The sequence below is a fragment of the Vespula pensylvanica genome, chromosome 2 (genome assembly GCF_014466175.1).
Source record: "Vespula pensylvanica isolate Volc-1 chromosome 2, ASM1446617v1, whole genome shotgun sequence".
NCBI classification, from domain to species: Eukaryota; Metazoa; Arthropoda; class Insecta; order Hymenoptera; family Vespidae; genus Vespula; species Vespula pensylvanica.
The window spans coordinates 15,403,737-15,423,001 of NC_057686.1; positions in this window are offsets into that span (position 1 = coordinate 15,403,737).

Here is a 19,265-nt window from a genome sequence, read left to right on the forward strand (position 1 = left end):
CGTTTCAAAATAGTTTCTAAAAGGACTCGTTTAATATCATAAGCAATTATAAGACATATATTTTATTTATTTATTATAAAATACATCTAAAATATATCTCTTTATATATTAGCGAAATAATCGTAACAAATTTAATTTTAGTACGCGTTAATACTTTAACAAAAAAAAAAAAAAAAGAAAAAAAAGAAAAAAAAAAGAAAAAAGAAAAAGAAAAGAGAGAAAAAAAGAAAGAAAGAAAGAAAGAAAGAAAGAAGAAAGAATGTGCATATTAAAATTACTACATAATCCCACGTGTAATATTTATTATAAAGGGTAGATTTAAAAATCCACCATGTAATACTCTTGTACTTCCGTGCGAAAAGATTAACAAGGAACTTTGTTTTTTATTTTCTTTCTCGAGCTCGCTCCCCTTTCTTCTATAAGAGAAATGGAAGGGTACGGAGGGTTGGAAAGACAGCTTGATTTTAGCACTGCTCTGGAGAATCGTAAAAGGGTTCGAAGCCTTGGGGCGGTGGCCGGGAACAACGAGCGTCCTGTCCTGCTCAGCTTTTCGTCGAGGAAGCCACCAAACGTGTCGCGCAGCTTCGTTAAGAAAACGCAGGCGCGTGTGCAGGAAAAGCAAAGAACCCGCAAATTTGTCGTAACACACTTGGTATGAGAAGTTCAACCTCTCCCTCTCTTCCACCCTCTCCTTTCATTCCCCACCTCACCACCTCCTGTTTCCTCGTTGCCAACCACGCCACCCTTTTCGTCTCATTCTTTTCTACCCTAACATTTTCACCGACTCTTCTCTGTTTTTCCTCTAACATCCATCCGATTCTACACCTCCTCTCTCACCCCCCACCCTATCCCAAATGACCTCCAAAATTACTCCAGAAAAACGAGTTGTATATTCTCCTTATTACCCTTGTCTCGTTTATGTCTCTCCTCTATGAGTTCGTTTAAAATCACGCCAGAAAGTTTATTAAGAATTTTAATAGGTTAATTTTAACAACAGAATCTTAACGAAATATATTACGATACGTTAATGTGTCTCAACTCGTATTTATACGTGTATATATATATATATATATATATATATATATATATATATGTCTTTCATTTCGTATGTATCTCAAAAGAAAAAGTGAAATAAAAATAATACAAAATAGAAGTAGATGAAAAAAGTAACATATAAAATTGATCGTACGTATACGTATAATAGAGAACAAGTCTTATTGCATATGAAAAAATATTACGATGAAATTTTCAATAGAAATTTGTATGAAAATGATTCGAGTCAATCATTCTTATTACGATGATTGATAGATTGTTTAATATGAACAATTTCACATATCGCATTGTTTCAATTCTTATTTTCTTTTTAATTTATTTTATTTTACTTTATTTTACTTTACTTTACTTTATTTTATTTTATTTTATTTCATTTTACTTCATATCTTTTTTCCTATAAATATAATACATGGTCCGCACTTACAATGATCAATATTTCCTTCGAGGTTGGATGTCTAAAATCTGTTCGATCTAAAACTGTGTTATTTATTGAACTGAACAAATCGTTACGATTTAGCATTAGATATATTCGTACCCTTCGAAAATGTTTCTGTGCCTATGGAACTGATTTAAAATCAATAGAGACTACAGTTATATATAGAATAGAGGGTTATGAATCTATCGCGAGATTTAAATCGAAAGAAGGTTTAAAAGAGAGAAAGAGAAAGAAAAAAATGAAAGAGAGAGAGAGAGAGAGAGAGAGAGAGAGAGAGAGAGAGAGAGAAAGTTGGAAGATTGACGATCGAGTTAGGTGGGAGACAGATACAGATTTGAAGATCTTGATAATGGAAATTCGTGATAGGAGTTTGGTCCCTGCTTGCTATGGCACCAACTCTAGATCATAATCGCTTTGTTACCATTTCGTTCGTACGTCCGAACGATAATTATTTTTCGGTCGATCTTTCATATATGTATATATATATATATATATATATATATATATGTATGTATGTATGTATGTATGTTTGTATGTATGTATATATATCTATCTAGTACAGATGCACGCATAGACACACACATACACATAAACACATTTATAATGTATAGGTATATCGACAGATGGTTGCTTTCGGCGATGTAAACTCTTGTTATGGCTCGATGAATCGAATTCAAGACTGTACGATACGAAACACGCGGACATCCTCCTCGTGTCACGATCTACGCGATTTGATATATAACACACACACACACACACACACACACACACACACACATAAATATCTAAAGATATATAGGTATGATCCTATCTATACATACACATATACATATATGTGGGTATCGTACGTATGTATGTATGTATGTCGACGAGCTGTTCTCTCGTATTTGGGTCGTAGAAAATCGATAGCAGTATCAAGTTCGCCAGGAGTTTCCGATAATGCGAGCTCGCAACAACGTGTCGGACATTGCGAAAGATCGTCTCGAGGAAATCTAGAGGAAATGAATTGTGACGGTCGTCCGTCCTGTCGTTGATCGATTAACCTATTAAATTTGTAAAAATTTTCGATTGGTTAACGTTAATATACATATACACACATACGCATATATATATTATACGTATAATAAAATGGTTAAGATGGAGGCAGGAAATGTTCGGATAAATTAATGAATCGTTCAATGAATAATTAGTTCGTAGGTATAGGTTTTCTTTTTTTGTTCTTTTATATATATATATATTTTTTTTCTTTTTCCTTTTATTTTTTCTTCTTATTGGTACCGAGAAACAAATGATTTAATTATTTCCTTTCATCGGGAGATATGTGATATCTTTATGACAAATTAACTTCACTCGTGTTTCCTCGTTTTAACAGAGATTGAAGTAACGAGATCGATTTTTTTTTCTCTTCAATTATATCTCTGTTAATTTGTTATTAGAAAAAAAGAAAAAAAAAAGCATTGACACGTGTGATACAATAACGACACGTATAATGATTAATTGAAGTTAAAAGAAGAGCGTGTTTATATCGATCGCGATGAATAATGATCGATTTCGATCCTCGTATATATCAATTGCGCATTTCTCTACTCGAGATTCACTTAGTGTACCGTATAATATTGATTGCTATATGTTTTTTACACTGGTAAATGTTAACAATTTTTATCGAATGATAGGTAAATATATAATACGAAATGATTCGATGAAAAGATTTTAATTTAATTTTTTAAAAATCTAGATATAAACAATACATACACACACACACACACAGCACATGTATATACGTATGCATGTATTTAAAAAATTAGATATCTTCATTTATAACAAAACTATCTTCCTGTCTCTGATTTTAATCATTTTGTTTCTATTATAATAAAAATAAATTTCCTATTTGTGTACATACACACATATATATATATATATCTTTTTTTAAAAATTCTTATCTTTTACGATGATCGAACGAAGAAATATTGAAAGAAAGAAATCGATAAGGGAGCACGATCGCGCAGACTCGATTTCTTTTCCGTTCGCAACATCGGAACCGGATTTTGCTCGGCTTCGCACGGTCAAGATTGCAATTATCCGCACGACTACAAGGAAGAGGAGGAGGAGGAGGAGGAGGAAGAAGAGGAGGTGGCCGATGGTGGTAGTTGTGGTGGTAGTTATGGTGGTGGTGGTGGTGCTGATGGTGGTGGTGGTGGTGGCGGCGGTGGTTGTTCGAGCTCTCTGTACAGCACGTTGAATCGATCGTTGAGAGTCTCGTAAGCGTTCATCGGCCGCGCTTTACAAGGAATATAAATATTTATAATTCCGCCGGTAAATCCGTATTAACGCGATTCGTGTTATGTAAATCGATTCACGATTCGATAAAAGCATCGAGCGTCCTTGTCTCACGCGTTTACGTTACTTGCTCGTCGTTATGTTTTCACATCGTCGACTAGAACGTGTCCACGCGATACGATTAATTAATTATTTGTAATTAATTTATTAATTTACACGGTACTTCGACGAGTAATAATATATATATATATGTATATGTGTATGTATATATATATATATTTCTTTTTTTTTCTTTTTTTCTTTTTTCATCTTTTTTTCGAATAGAAGCTCTCTTCCTCTTTTCTAACGTGTACCAACACTTTTCATCTGTTTTCGCGTATAATCGTGACGTCGAACTTTTCTCGATGAAGCATGCGTTTCCGCGCGAACGCGTGCGTGTCGTTCGTTTATAATACGAAAGAAATATCACGTAACAGGGTAGAAGATTAATCTCCAAGCTTTTCACGAGACGTCGATTAAAATGAAAAAAAATCGAGGTTTATCGATTATCGAACGAGGAAATATCTTTTCGTCGTTGCGCTCTTAACTCTTGAATTATTAATTATTAATTATTCATTATTCGTTATTATTATAATACATATTCATTTCTCTCTTTCTCTCTCTCGTTCTATATACGTACGTATATATATACTTTTATACATGGTACAAATGTTTCTAGACGGTTTTAAAAATCAATTACTCTTTTTCGAGAAGCTTTGAACTAATTTCTTTATTTACTATTTTTTTTTTTTATCTTTTTCTTTTTCCTCCTTGCAATCGGTAAAACTACGAGCCTAGAAATTTATGTTCCAACTATGTAAGTACGTAAAACTCTTATACATGATCGAACAAAATATTTTCCAATGAAATAGAAAATACTTTCACTGAAAAGTTTCGATGGTACGAAGAAACGTGGGAAGGAGTTTTTTCTTTCCTTTTCTTTTCCTTTTTTCGTATGATGCATGTAGCGTGTACTGGTACATCGTATTACAAGAAAGAAGGTGTAGAAGAGAAGGGAATTTCCGATGCGAGAGCGAGGGTAGTAGCACCCGTTGTTATTTCGACAGGATTGTTTTGACGTTTCTAGGTCACTCGACTCGACTCGACTCGACTCAACTTGACTCAACTCAACTCAATTCGACTCGATTCGACTCGACTCGACTCGACTCGACTCGACTCTGGTTCGCTTCTGGGTCGGTCGACGTGTTTGCTCCGCCTCCGTTCACCCGGTACCTTTAGTTTCGGATGCTTCTATCGTCGGAAGTCAAGCTCGAACGAACTTTGCCACGAGACCAAAGGAAGCCTTAACTAATATACTCATCTACGATAGGTGAATTAGTTGCTCGAAAGGCGAGACAAACGTTGGCGCGACGAAACAGGTAATTTGTTCCCTTTCCTTCCCTCCCTGCCGCCCTCTATCCCTCTGTCACTACCTTCTCAACCATCTTCGAATTTCTGTTATCGTTGTTATTTTACGAATAAGTTGAAATTAATTACCTTGTGTCGTTGTCGATATTCCTTTTTTCTACTTTTCATAAATTTTTTTATTAACGAGCAAGAAACGTCTTCTTGCACGAGTTACGTACTTAGGTAGATGGAATTTTCTTTTTAAGAACGTCAAAATATATTGGCATTATATATTTTTGTCGAGTACAATAAAGATTTAAATTGTTGATTATGAGCTGTAGTGTGATATATATCGGGACTATAATTTTATGATTTAAAAAAGGAAACAAAGAAAAAGAAAGGAAAGAAAGTGATAAAAATCGTATAATATCGTATAATATCGGGAATAACGAAAGAAACTTGTTTAAAAGTCTCGAAAGGACGTAAAAATAGAATCGATCGTGGAATTTTTATCCGTTGATAACGATTCTTCGATCGAGAGTCAAACGATCGGTCGGTGTGCAACCGAATCCGCACAGAGTGACCAGGTTGTTTAATAACGGATTCTCCGTTAAAAGGTAACGCACGATTAGAATGGACGATCGGATACCACGTTCTACCTCTACAATGTTCGTGCTCGAGCCGATGCTCGACCGAATAATTCGGTCCACGTCGAATAGTTCGGTCGACCGGAACTATCCTGTGTCCGCGTTCAAACTATGTGAACGTTTCGATCGAAACGTTCGTCTCATAGAAACGATCCTCAATTCTATGTTTCGAAAGCTTAAAAAGAAGGCAGGAAGAAGGATAAGAAGAAAAAGAATAAAGTAAAAAAGGAAAAGGGAGAAGAAAAATACGAGAGAGAAAGAGAGAGAAAGAGAGACAGAGAGAGAGAGAGATCTATCGAGCATTTGGATGGAGCCGCAAAAGGCGTGCCACGAAAGGCGAGCCCTTCGAAGGGCCGAAATCAGCAACGAGTATTAACGACCGATCGCTTTCACAGCCCTTTTATTTACTGCACCGCTTTTGTTTTCTCTTTCTCTCTTTCCCCTTCTTATACTTCGTCGTCTATCTATCTCGCCATCTTTCTCTCTCTCTCTTTCCCTTTTTCCCTTTTCTTTCTCTTTCGAGCCCTTTGTCCCAGCTGCTTTTTGTTCACGATTTCACGTTGACTTTTCGCTCGGTGGAAGTAGAAGAGAAGACTTTTCTTGGAGTATATACCGTAGTTGTTACTATACTACTACTATGCCATCGTTACACCACCATCGTCACCATCGCTACCTGCCTGCCTACGAAGCTACCTACCTACCTAGCTAGTAGGTTGCTACCTACCTACCTAGCTAACTATCTACCATGACAAGCATCGTTCGTAATACTTATTCGTCTACTACTATGGCCAACACAGCTACGCGAAATATCCTTTTGTCCTTGGGACGTTCCTTTATACCGATACTTCGGTGCCAGAGGATACATTCGCGTTCCGAGAGGACCGAAGAGAATTCCGAGACAGAGAATTATATGGCAAAACGGCTACTATCTGAGCTCTACTCTCAGGGCTGTAATGCCCACTAATGTTTCCAACTTTGAAACTTGAAAGTTTCATCGACCGATCCATTCTCTTATTCCATGGAATACTAAGAGAAGGAGCTTTTCCATAAGAGAATTACTCTCTCTCTCTCTCTCTCTCTCTCTGTCCGTCTTTCTCTTTCCTTTCTCTCTCTGTCTCTATCTCTCGAAGCTCTTTTTTGCACGATCTTCGATTGTAGTCGAAACGATTCTAACGATTATCTTCGTTTTTTATTTTATTTTGTTTGTTTCTTTGTTTCTTCGTTTGTTCGTTCTTTTCTCTCTCTCTCTCTCTCTCTCTCTCTTTTTCCGTTTTTTCTTTTTTTTATCTCTTTCTTGTTTTTCCTTTCTACGAGTTAAATACTCTGAAGTAAAGTTAATTAGAGACCACCGAAAAAGCTTCGTACCTCTCTCTCTCTTTCTATGTGTGTGTGTGTGTGTGTATCTTTCTCTCTCTTTCTCTATCGCGATCGTGATTAGAAAAGGATAGAAGGGAGGAAGGTTTTTTAACGCCTGGTAGAAAGTTAATTTCAATTTAAATTCAAGGAGAAAGAGAATAAGAGAAAGAGAGACAGAGAGACGGGGACATAGAGAAAGAGAGAGAGACACGAAGTGATTTGGGAAGAGATGACGGTGGTGGAGAAGGAGGAGGAGGAGGAGGAGGAGGAGGAAAAGGAAGAGAAGAGAAGGAGGAGGAGGAAGGGAAACCACCTATCTGCGTGTTCGCTACCGAAAGAATTTATCCAATTTCTCGGTCGAAGCGAGAGCGCTCGCGATTAGTGCTAACAATAATCGAGCCAAGCTTACGTTAATTCGAGCGTTTAGAAATAGAGAGTAAAAGATAGACAGAGAGAGAAAGAGAGAGAGAGAAAGACGTCAAACGGATGAGAAATTTCTTGTCGGAGTTTCTTAAACGAATCGTCGACGGTTTAAGGACGTCCTCTGAAACACCCACGTTCGATTAATAACCGGATACTTTTATTCTCTCTCTCTCTCTTTTTTTCACGCGCACGCGCACGCGCACGCGCAAGCGCAACGCAAATTTTCTACTTTACCTTAACAACTCCGACTTATAAATATCTGATATAATATCTAATAATGATAATGAAGTAGTAATAATCGATCGATAATGCATATCGTTCTATGACGATAATACCGAGAAATTGCTTATCCTAACGACGACCACGAAGTTATGCGACGAAGAAAAAGAAATATACTGAGTGAGTGAGAAAGAGAGAGAAAGACAGAGAGAGAGAGAGAGAGAAAGAAAGAAGGGAGATCCTCGATACTGTCAGCACGATACTTATTCGCATTCCACGCAAGCAACTCTTTTTCCAACAGAGTCCTTTCCTACGTGGTAGATATCGTAGAATCGCATTGTTTAACGCGATCGAGCCTGCCCCTATGTAGAAAGAACGTAAGACGAGATCGAGAAGCAGTTCGAGATTTTTATAATGAACGTGTTCTCTTTCTCTCTCTCTCTCTCTCTCTCCCTCTCTTTCTTTCTCTTTTTCTATCTGTCAGTTTGTCTATCTCTCTTTCTCTCTATCTATCTGTCTGTCTGTTTCTCTGGCTGTCTCTGTCTCCCTTTTATCTGTCTCTGTCTTTATCTGTTTTGAAATAAAAGCACGTATGTTGTACGTACGAGTTTTATACGAGTTTCATTCGCGTTACTCCGTTAATCGTTTTTCTTTGCGACATACTGTATCGTACATTTAATTCCTTTCTCGTCATTAGAATTCGACCATCTCTGATTGCTTCTCTATCGAAACAAAGAATTAAAAGATAATTTGTGAATAATATTTGGAATGCAATGTACCTGACACGATAAAAGATTTGAATGATTTATAGCATATAGAATTATAACAAAAATCCTTTTAATTAATGAATATAAATAATGATAATAACAATAATCGACAAAGTTCACGATGATTGAACATTAATTATGTATATGTGAACTCTGTTAATTATTAATTATTAACTAAAAACTATATCAATTTTAATCGTATCATTTACTTTATGATAAAAAAGAGAATAACTTTAATAAAACATCGATCATATTTCTTGACAATATTATCTCATTTTGAGGTAAAGAAAAAAAAAAAAGAAGAAAAAAAAATCGACGATGTCCTGTCCAAAAGGTTGTATTAGAGATTTAGAAATACTTTTTATAAAAAGTGACGCTTCGATCAAATATTGAGTGAGATCTTATCTGCCCATCACATTTATCTATCGTTCGTTCATTTTTGACATAATATTAAAAAAAAAATAAAAAGAGGAAAAAGGAATAGAACAAAAAAATGAAAGAAAGAAAGATCGAAAGCCTCGAGAAGTTGCAATAAAACGGCGAGAAAGAAAGTGTCCTGCATATGTGAAATTAGAAGATTTTAGAAATGAATTTTGCGTTCGACACTTCGATTAAAGTTGAGCATAGATACGAATAGTTCCGATCAAGATCTTATCCATCACATTTATCGATCATCCTTTCATTTTTGACATAACATTAATGAAAAAGACCGAACTATCGATAAGTTTAGCGGTAAAACGATCAAAACGCAAATGTCCTGCATATATTCGACATTAGAGATTTAGAAAAGAATTTTGATAAAAATTGACATTTCTATCAGAAATTGAGTAAGACCTTGATTGTCCATTAGATTTATCAATCATCCATTCATCTTTGATGTAACATTAATAAAAATCCAAAAAGAAGAATTATCGACAAGTTGTAAATAAAACGACGAGTACAAAAATATCTTGCATATACGAAATCGGATATTTAAATATAGTTACTGCAAAGTGTTATTAAGATCTAAATTAAATATAGTTTAAAACAGTTCGAACGAATATATTATTCATTACATTTATCGACTATCCTTTCGTTTTTGATGTAACATTAATAAAAAGAAAAAAAAAAGAAGAGAGAGAGAAGAGAAAAAAAAGAAAGGAAAAGAAAAAAGAGAAAGACCGCGAACTATCTATAAGTTGCGTAGTAAAACGAGAAGAACGAAAGTGTCCTACGCGCGCGAGCGCGCGCGTGTGTGTGTGTATGTCTACGTTTGTATGTACGCGTATGTGAAATTAGAGATTTAAAAATGGTTTCTGTGTAAAATGACACTTCGTACGAGATTGAAACTCGACTATCTCCAATAAACGATCTTATCGATCATACTTATCGATCATACTTTTTCATATTTGACATGTCGACGTTAATGAAAAAAGAAAAAAAAAAAAAGAAGAAATAAAAACAAACAAGAAAGAGAAAGAAGAAAGAAAGGAAAAAACAATAAAAAAAGAGAGAGAGAGAGAGAGAAGAAACATAAGTAATCGCCAAGGTAGCAATAAGACGAATAAAACGAAAAATGGGAGCGAAGGAGTTTGGTAAAAATCGAAAGTGTCCTGTCTGCTGCATATGTTTTAAAAGCCGAAGGCGGACATTCCGTTATTACGATCACTTTTCGAGCCCGGTACTACCCGCCTGTTTTATTTGCGAGCTACAGCCCTGGTTCTCCTTGCCAGCAGCCTTGTCCGATGCGGCCAACGACCGTATGTATGTCTCTTACCTATCCCGTGAGTTCCTCCCCTCTCTTTCTCCCTCCCTCTCTCTTTTTACCTCTGTCTCTATCTACAGCTCTCTTTCTCTATCTCTTTCACACTCCTTTCTCTTTCACGGAACCAACCTCCGCTCATCCACGAGCGGATTTCTTTCATCCGTACGTGTTCGAACGTGCACGAGCTCGAACGGTCTCGATCTCGATTTCGATCGGATCGGATCGGATCGGATCGACTCGGCCGACTTTTTTTCTTACTCCTATCTTATTCACGAGCCATGAGAGAATTCTCTTTTTTCTCCTTCTCATCCAAAGGGATGTCTATCTGTCTATCTATCTATCTATCTATCTATCTATCTATCTATCTATCTATCTATCTGTCTACATATATATGTGTGTGTGTGTATGTATTTATGTATGTATACCAATTTGATATTTAACGACAGGTATCTATGTTTCGTTAAAACTTTGTTTCTTTTTTATCATGAAATCAGTTATAGGTACAATTAAAATTTATATTGTTTAATAATATTAATTAATATTAATTAGTTAAGTTCATATAAATAAATAAATAAATATATATATATATATATATAATCCATGTTTATTCGTCGAGAACGTAGTCGATTATTATTATTACCATTAGTTATACTAGTTAAAAGGAGTAAATTGATGATTTTTGTTATAATTCGTTGCATATGTTATGAATTATCCATTTTTATTGTCTTAGCGAGATTGCATTTAAAATATGTTTCAGCGATTGTCTTTTAAATCCTTTGAGAATTTATTAACGTTTATTACATACACAACGTGTTGCATATAACGTGGTAAATTGCGAAAATGTAATTTTTTAAATTAATCAATTCTTGATTTGGAACAAAGTTTAACGATTATTCATTTAACAAAAATTTACTCGTTAACGAAAATAATTCGTTCGTATTTCAAATTAAAATGACAGGTTAGACGGAAACTAAATACCGAAATACTGTTTAATTACGTATTAAATTAAACACATCTGTCATTTGAATTTTGAGTAGAATAATTGAACGGAATAATTGAACTTTAGCCTAATTCGTCGAACAGTTTGTTCCTCTGACACGATTCGAATCGAGACGATGATTACCACATAGACAAGATAGTAGAATTTTTGAAGCGTTGCATCGAGTCATTTTCAAGAGAACGTGCGATAGAGAACACACATACACAAATACATATATATTTACGACGAAGACAAGGTTGCTCTTCGAGAAAGCGTGGGTGGCGTGGGTTTATCCTGGCCTATCAAGTACAACGACCGAAACGGATGTCCCGATAATACGATTGGCGAAGCGCATTCCTCAAGAACAACGACAACTAGGCGTCGTCGTTCGCTTGATGAGAACAAAAAGGTTAGAGTTAGAAAATTAACAACGATCAAATATCGCGGATACGCTGCCGCGAATCGAGAGCGTGGAAACTCGTACAAGATGCGTGCGAAATTGCTGAATATTGCTGATTCGTTTTCTTTCGTAATGAGGCATTAAAAAAAGATTAACATAAGAAACGAGTATCGTTAAATATCTCGCAAATAATTTCGAAGTAATTATAATATGTTATATTTTTCTATTAAAATAAATAAATAATATCGCGTTATTCGTAATATCGACGATTTTTAATTGTATTTGCTTTTAAAATCTCTCAACTATTTCTTTAGTATTCCTTTTTTTTTTGGATTTATAATAACAAATAATAGATCTTTTTCTTTTTAAAAATATAATCAAGTAATGTTCTTACATCGATAAGATATTACCTTTAATTTTCAATTTTCAAACGACAGGTGACACAGATGTTGCAAAAATATCTAAGTCAAAATAGTTAGACGATAAAATCTGACGTTTCTATCGAAAAGATTCGTATATGGATATAAATAATGACGAGATCTACCAGGTATGTAGATTCGCGAAGGGGAAGAGAAAAAAAGGTGAAAAAGAGAAATGGAAAAATGCGACGTGGTAGTTGCAGATCATCGGCCGCGATATCCAATTAAATTTGTCGTTCGTGTCGTTTCGTCTCGGCATAATTAGTTGAAATTCTGTCGCGTAACGTTATTAACCTGATGATATACATACGCAAAACAAAAGAATAGAAAGAGAGAAAGAGAGAGAGAGAGAGAGAGAGAGAGAGAGAGAGAGAGAGAGAGAGAGAGAGAGAGAGAGAGAGAGATAATAAACGAATAAAAAGTAAAAAACAAAAAAAGAAATAATAAAAACTAAAATTGAAAAGGAAACAAAATAATAGGAAGGAAAGAAAAAAGAGAAAGAGGAAAAGCAAAAGAAAAAAAAAAAATACAAGTAGATAAAAAGAATCGAGTAGTAAATAGATAGTACAGCAACACGCTTCGATACGCGTCGAAACGCAGCTAGTTCGTCGCGCTACTGACGGACTGATCTACCTTCTTCCGCGTACAGTGTTGTCTCGGTTTGAATTTCCCGCCAGGAATGACGATCACTTGCATAAGTACATATACCATTATACGTAGACACGATATACGTATACCTATACGTATATGCATATGCATATGCATAGTCGTATACCTGTTTACATGCATGCGCGTGTAGTGTACAACTTTCGAGGAAGAAAAGCTCGTCGAAAGGTGATATTCTTCCTCGGTTCACGCGCGAACGTGGTGTCGTATCACGGTTTAACTTCTACACGCACACTACGTCGTCGTTGAGCCGTATCTGGAAGGTAGAAATATCTTTCCTATTTCATCGTTCTTTTAATCTTCTTTTTTAATTACATCTATTTATTAAAAATTAATAAAAATAAAATTGAGTTGTAATCTTTTAATTCGTTATTATTATCGATCAATTTTTTCTTACATTCGAGTTCTTTTTTATTTTGTCGTTTTCTCTTCTTTATTCATCTACCGCATTTTCTTAAGCAGCTTCCAACGTGAATTTCCAAGGTCAAATATTTTCTATAATGATGTATGAGAGAAATTCTTGCGAATCGACAAGAGGGTGAGCCACGTGTACGTCAATAATGTGTCATGTCATACGTGATTTAATAGTTCTATGGAAAAATAATATTGTCACTTTAGTGAAGATATATATATGATATATGATGATATATCAGAGTATATATATATACATATATGATCATTGGATTTATCAATTAGAAAGATAGATTTTTATCGAGAGATCTTATAGACGCGAAATGGAACTTATACTTCCAAGGAGAAGATCAACGTTCTCTTTATCTCGAAACGCATTCTCGCAAATTTTCGAATACTATTCACGTCGTTTAACGAGAATAGTTTATCGCGAGAGAAGCCGCTTAATAAGCAGAGGTACTCCGACAACGTCGGGAAGCACGCACGGAATGTGGATTTTCTATATGGTTTTTCGTAGCGCCGCGGTGGGTGCACGTTCGTTCATCTGTATGTAGGTATAACCATCTATGCATGTGGATATGCACGTGTGTATGCATACGTATGCACATACATAGATACATACGTACATATATATATATGTATATATATATATACGAAGGTTGTTCGTACCGTCCGAGAGCCGGTTCAAACTTTCACATAGTGCCTGGTAATATCTGCTAACGCTGTCATAGTTCGCGGATTGTGCGCGCCTTTTTTTCGGGGGCAACGAAGCGTCACAGCTTTACCGGTGCCAAGTTTCATGTCGCTTTTAACCGTTATGTCAGAATATCTCGCATAACTCGAGATAGACAGATCGATTCCTTGATCGATCGACCGATCGATCGTACTCTTTCGATAGAGATATTCGAAAGTATCGACCATTGAATAGATCGATGTACTCGTTCGATATAGATATTCGAAAGTATCGATGGATCGATCCTACTATTCATAGTTACCTATTATACAGAAGATAAATGTAATACGAATGAATTTTATTTCTCGTTCTTCTTTCGACCGTTTTATCTTTCTACCATTCGTCTTCTCGTCGAAAGGAAAGAAAGAAAAGAAAAATAATAAAAAAAGAAAAAAAAAGATATGAAGATAAAAAAAAAAAGGAAGACAGAAAAGAATTGGGTCGTCGCAGCGACGAGCAAACACCCACGCTTTACACTACGTAGTCCCACTACGCGAAGCAGAAAATATTCGTCTTTTAAACGTCTTTCAGCTTTCCCTGCAACACGATAAAAATGCGTGAGAACGCTCTAACGTCTTCGCCGAGCGATCATCAGGAAGAAACAACGTGTGCGGTTTTCTCCGGTGAAACTCGTTGCGTCGTTGAACTCCCCCATCGGTGAAGGCTCGCGACCCTGCCACCCGTTCCAGAAACCTTTGCTTGCTACGCTCTAATGTAAGCGTACCCGCTCGTTATGAAATCCACCGACGTAGCAGGTAATCGTCGATCTGGAACGCTCGTTGTTCTATTAAAAGGCGTCCCTTTTCTAATATTAGCATGTTATTCATTTACCCTACCTACTGTTCTCGCTTTTTACAATTTGCCACGCTCTAGGTACGTAATTGCGTACGTTGTTATTTATTTCTTATTTCCTTACCGAACGAATCCCCAGCTATTTCTCCTTCTTATTTATTTATTTATTTCTTTCCTTTTTTTTTTTTTTTTTGTATTTTTGTATTTCTTTCTCTCTCTCTCTACCTTTTCGTAAATTTGTCCTACGAGAGGAGGTAAGAAAGATTTCGAGATCTAGAAGGATAAACGTTCTTCGGGGATATACGAATAAAAGGCTCCACGAGTAAATCCGATAGGAGTATAAAAGAGAATCGATCCCAAGGAGGGCACAAATTTCGCGTTGAAATCCAACTAAAGCTCTCTCTCTCTCTCTCTCTCTCTCTCTCTCTTAGACGCACCGAGAAAGAGAGAGAGAAAGAGAGAGAGAGAGAGAGAGAGAGAGGAAGAAAGAAAGATGGAAGATTCGTTTTTACGAAGCGACTCGCGTCCATGCGCCATTGTTTCTCCAGGCCGTTTGGACCTACGGCAAATCTCACGATCAAGAGTGCGCGAGGTAAAAAAAAAAAAAAAGGACGAGGTTTTACTCCTCCCTCCCTTCTCCACCCAACTTCTCCTCACCCTTTCCTCTTCTCCTCCTGACGGTCCCGGTGTCGGTCTATAGAGGCCTTCGTGCCAGACGGTATAGTGTTTCGCTACTCGGTGGTCACGCGACACCCCCTCGAAGCGAGCGAGGCACCAAGGCAACGTGGTGTGCGCCGGATAAGCACCGTCTAGTACCGCGCACGCCCGATCGAACGTTCTCGTGCGACTTCGTGCCTATTCGGTTTTGTTCGTAATACGTCGACCTACCTCGGTTAAGTTCGATCGTATTCGTGCGCGCTCGCCAGTCGAACGAGCGGCTGCGACTCTGTACGGTGCCGTGAGTCACGGTCTGGGGTCAGTTCACCGTACGATCGTTGCTCCGAAAGGGAGGACGCGCGCGCGTGTGTTACTGTGCGATCACGTGAAAGAGAAGAACCGAGAGCTATTCTCTTTCTCTTTTTTCTTCTTTCTTTCAGTGCATCATTTCTTTTTTCTCTCTCGCATTGTGCCGGCGGTTCGTACAACCTCGAAGTTGTTCTATTTTATCTACGCCTCGCTACTAATTTCCTACTCCGTCCATTGTTTTCTTTCTTTTCTCATTTTATTTTTCTCATTCTATCACGTTTATCCCAGATTTTCGTCTCTTCCGATCGTAGTCGTTAATAATTCGCGTCTATCTTCGTATACGTAAGAACGCGTTACTCGGTACGCGTCGTCGTCGTTGTCGTCGTCGTCGTCGTCGTCGTCGTCGTCGTCGTCGTCGTCGTCGTGGTGTCGTCATTTATATTTTTCTCCAAAGGAATATAACAGTGCGAATTAAAAGAGAGCTCGCTTTTTTATGCATTGCCCGTAATACGGAAAAGAAAAGGGAAGCTTTTTTTTTTTTGTTTTTACGAGTTTCGTCGCGTTGGATGACCCATGTGTTATGATAGAAGTGTTGAAAAGTGTTGAAGAAGAAAGGGAAGATAGAAAGGAAGAAAAACGTGAATAATTACGTCGAATAAGTAGGATAAGATTTTCTACGTGTTTCCTCGAGGGATAATGTTCAACCTTTTCGACCGGAGGGACGTTGGGCTATCAAGGAGTGAGACGAGAATTAGCGAGGAGCGTAGGAACGCGTGACAGGTAAAAAAAAAAAAAAAGAAAAAAAACTTAATCTTCGATGTAGTACCGTCGTAGCGAAGCCGTTAAAGTGGACATTTTTCGGTTATGACGCTCGTGACGGTGTGACGGTATTAATGGTAGTAGTAGTGACGATGATGGCAGTGTGTAGTGGCAAGAGGGAGGAGGATCGCCGGTAAGACGAGCTCGAGAATGAAAAAAAAAAAAAACAGAAAGAGAAAGAGAGAAAGAGATATCATCTTCCTTCTCGATTCGTCCTTCAAAACGTTGAAGAGTTTTTCTTCGTAAAACTCGTAACGGTCTTTCTCGTTAGTTTCTCGTAGAAAAGTGCCGACATTCGATCCGGTTTAAGGTGGTTCGAACGCGTTCGGGAAAGAACAAAAAAAAAAAAAAAGACGAAAAGAAAAGAAAAGAAAAGAAAAGAAAAGGAAAGGAAAAGAAAATTAGAACTCTTCCGTTGCTCGAATATGCGACTTTTTTTCTTTTTCTTTTTTTCCAAGCTTTTCGATAATTCTTGGAATACGATCGCTCCTGGTCTTGCTGCTGCTGCTGCTGCTGCTACTCCTCCTCCTTTTTCTCCTCCTCCTCCTCCTCCACCACCACCACCTTCTCCTTCTCCTTCTCCTTCTCCTTCTCCTCCACCTCCCCCACTATCCCACTCCCCTTCGATCGCGTGCCCCGCGGCCGACATTTTTATACGAAATCCGGTTCGAACGTGATACTACAGAACCGCGAGGCGTCAACACTGTGACACGTAAATCTTATCTCACGATTCTCTACGGAGTTCGATATTCTTGCTTGTTGGTATTATTACGAAGGTACATATACGAGTAAGTAAGTGAGTAAGTAAGTAAGTAAGTAAGTAAGTAAGTAAGTAAATAGTATTGGTATTAGTTATAGGTTGTTGTAGAGTTATTGTTGTAGTAGTATAGTCGTCGTCGTCGTCGTCGTCGTCGTCGTCGTCGTCGTTGGCAGCGGCGAAACGAGTTTTCGGAGTTGAACGATACGCAAAGGAATTCTTTCGAGGCGTCCTTTGCCTTCGGAAATCCTCCCTATGGAATGCCTAACTAACTACATATTTATTAATATTATCGTTCGACGTTTAAGCTTCACGAATTTATAGAAAATGCTGGATATGTATACGTTCGCGTTTCGAAAATCCGTTCGTTGCTCTAAACAACGAAAATTTTTCTTTAAGTTTCTAAACTCCTTTTCTCCTTTTTTTTTTTCTCTCTCTCTCTCTCTATTTATTTATGTTCCTTCGTTATCTATCGATTAAACGTTAATTTTTAACCTTGAAAAGAACCTTGAAATTCCAACGAAATGATCGACGACGTTAAAAGATCGCATCGTATCTGATGATTATGTGCGTGTTGCGGCACGTTGCGAGTTAGAGGAACGAATGGAAAGCCGGTTACGTTCTTCCATCTTCCTCCTTCGTTCTCTCTCTCTCTCTCTCTCTCTCTCTCTTTTTCTGTCTTTTTCTTTTTCCTTTCTCACCCGATCTTTCGAACGGTTCTCGCAGGGAGAACGGGGCGTCGGTTGTTCTCTTTTATTTTTCGACCTCGAGTCACGATCTCTTGACCGCTTTCGGCTCAAAGGTGCCGCTCGCGTCATCCTCCAATATCGTATATTAGAACATTCTCCATCTCTCTCTATCTATCTATCCATATCTATATCTATATCTATATCTATCTATCTATCTATCTATCTATCTATCTATACTTTGTATTTCTCTCTCTGTCTGTCTGTCTGTCTGTTTCGACAATTTCGATCTCTTCATTACACTTGACTCTCGTCAGCCATGACGCTTCTTTTTCCTTCTCATTTTTATTTATTTATTTATTTAGTCTTATGTTAAAAAAATTTTTTTTTTTTTCTAATCAATTTATTTTTTTCTTTCTATCTCAATTTTCCATTCAATTTCCCGTTAAGACCGACCGATCGGACGAAAAATTTTGTAGAAGGTAAGAATTCCTTGACAAATTTTTCCCGACGAATTTTTCCCCCACGGCTAAGGAACGAATTTATAAATACAAAGTAAGAGAACAATGCTCTCGTTTCATTCGCTTATCTTGTTCTTCGCTTTCTTACTCGACAAGCTCAAAACCGGTGACCTAACTATTCTCTCTCCCTCTCTCTCTCTCTCTCTCTCTCTCTCTCCCCCCTCGTTCCATTCCCCTTCCCCTCCGGTTACGAATATTATATGTACGTACTTATTATATTATATATATATATTTTTTTACGCCTTCCTCTTCCTCCTCCGTTCATTCTTTTTATTCTCGTTGGTACTTTGTTAACAAACCTGTTTCTCTCTCTCTCTCTCTTTCGCTCTATTTTTTTTCTTTTCTATTTTTATTTTCTCCTTTTTGTCCTTTCTCTTTTTCTCTTTTTTCCCTCCACCTCCCCTCTTTTTTATTATCCCCAGCTCGTTATTACCACATAGTACAGAGTTTCCCATCCAGCATCCAATTAAGTTCCACGGTGTTCATTTTTAATTCGTCCGCTTTAAAGAGTATCGCTTTCGCCGTTTTTCAAATCTTCCGAAAGAATTCTCCGTCTCTCTCTCTCTCTCACTTACTCTCATTAGTTCTTTTTCAGTTTTTTCTCTTTCTTTCTTTTCTCTTTTTTAGATTATTTTTGCGCAAAAGTAGTATACATTCCCCCATGAATATCGTTCCTATTCTTTAGAACGCGAAACGGCAACCGAGCGTGAGCTGCTCGTTCCTGGAGTTCTTCGCATTAAACTCTACTTCTGTTTGTTTCTCTTTCTTTCTTTCTTTCTTTCTTTCTCTTCCTCCCCATCTCTCTCTC